We start from the raw sequence: 2,189 nt of genomic DNA on the forward strand, positions 1-2,189 counted from the left end.
CTCCTGAGGATTTGGCTTTGTAGATCCTGTGGTGCCTTTTTTGGTATATGAAATACCTTTATAAATGATGCTTCCAAACTGCATTGATTGCAAAACAAATCGAACCTGGGCTTTTCTTCTGCATTTCTTGTCTTTTGCTTTGGGAATTTTCACTTGTTCTGTTGTAAGTTCTTGCACGTTGTGACTCTCTCTCTCTCTCTCTCTTTCTTTCTTTTAAAATTAATTTATTTATTTATTTGATACTTTTAAAGATGAAGTTGCTAATTTATGACCTTCTAAGAAAGAATCCAACCATATCTTGCTGTTAGCACCTGACTGCTTCAGAGAGGCTGTCTGTGGTCCTACATTATAATAATAATAATGGTAATAATAATAAAAACAATAACTCTTCCTCTTTGCATGGCAAGGCTGCCCCTTTCTACTCTGAAGATTGTTCAGGTCCTTCTTTCACTTGAGCAACTGTTCAATAAAAAAAAACAAAACCCACTACTGAATTTTCAGTTGATCTGAAAACTGCTCCTGCAACAAAAAGCAAATGAATAAATAAAGTAAATTTAAAAATTCAACACTGTCACTTTAGAAGTGGCTCTGTAAGGGTGACCCTGCTCTGCATCGTTCCGCCGGGGCAGGAGTGTCGCACCAGCGCCTGCATCCTCGCAGGGTCGGTGACACGACTCTCCAAGGGCAAAGTGGCCTCTTGGGAGGCACCGTGGGGATTCCCAGCGTGTCCACGGTGGCCTCCCAGCTCTGACCCCCACAAGGGAGATAAACTGCTGCTTACTCCAGCGTGCAGGGGCTGTGCAGCATCGGGGACCCCCGGCTGTGCCCCAGGCTGGGGGACACCACTGCCCCGGGCCCTGGGACAGAGCCTCGGGGTGCTGAGCTGCTGGGACACCCCATCCCTGTCTCAGGCACCTGCGCAGGGCAGCGGCAGGGAGAACATCCCACCTTCAGCGGGGTGATTGCAAGGGAAAAAACAAAGTGCACTGGCTTTTACATTTATTACAAGTGATGGCTTGCAGGAGTAACTTTTTTTTTTAAATGAAATAGTAAAAAAAAAAAGAAAAAAAAAAGAATAGCAAGAGTAAATGAACCATTTAAAAAAAATAAAAATCTTTTTTGGTTCCTGTAACGCAAGCCTGCACTCTGGTATCAGAAGTAAAGTTGTCCCAAACATGTCTTGGTGTGGAGTCACTGCTTGTTGTGCCTCTCGTGCTGGGTGACAGTAGCTCTGTGGCACCCAGAGGGTGTCTGAAGAAGGGCCCTGGTCAGAAGTTGGCTGCCAGGTCTGTGCTGATGCTGGGGGGTCCCAGAGACCCCAGGGATGCTGCATCCCTGCTGAGGGTACGGGACTTGGGGGCAGGGGATAATTTGGAGACTGGTGAGTAGGGGATAATTTAGAGACTGGTGAGTAGGAATATAACCTGGTGAGGGTCAGTCCTTGGGTGTGGGGGGCTGTCACACTGGTCCCACATCTGCTGCTGGCAGCGTGGAAACCCAGGGACACATGAAGTGGGACATCCCCTCCTTGTCCAGTGGTTTAAGGACCTGTGGAAGGGTGCTGGGAAGTGTTAATTCCTTCCTCACCACACAGCTCAGTGCAGCGGGGTGAACAGAGCCATTTGGTCCCTTCTGGTCATTCACAGCCTGCGGCAGCAAGGCAAAGGCAATGGGGACCTTGAGGGGCAGGGAGGAGGGGAGACACCCGTAACTGGGCTGGGAACTGGTTGTATTCATCAACTGCAGAGGGTCCTACCTTGGCCAGTGCAGCGGGTCACCCAGCGTGGTTCTTCAGCGGCCCTTGATGTGCACATGCAGAAAGCTGTCGTCCAGCTGCCATCCCGAGTGATTTCTGCAGCCCAGAGGTGCTGAGGGATGCTGTACATGTGGGAGCAGTGTTAGTCCATGCCGTGGGTGGGACGCTGCCTGGTGCACGCTGCTGGCTGACAGCTCGCCATTGACGTCCTGCTCACTCGTGCAGGGAGCAACATGATCACATCCCAGCTATTAGCGCCAGAGCCCAGCCTCAGCACTAAATATCTCTGGTAACAGGGCCTGTGGAGTGACAAGGGATATTATTCTTACCCTACAGCCTGGAGATGATGAGCACTTCCATCCACCGAGGGTCGTGCTGCCGAGGCTGGAGATGATGAGCACTTCCATCCACCCAGGGTCTCTCTGCCACAAGC

This window comes from Antrostomus carolinensis, unplaced genomic scaffold (assembly GCF_000700745.2).
Source record: "Antrostomus carolinensis isolate BGI_N321 unplaced genomic scaffold, ASM70074v2 scaffold30610, whole genome shotgun sequence".
Lineage (NCBI taxonomy): Eukaryota > Metazoa > Chordata > Aves > Caprimulgiformes > Caprimulgidae > Antrostomus > Antrostomus carolinensis.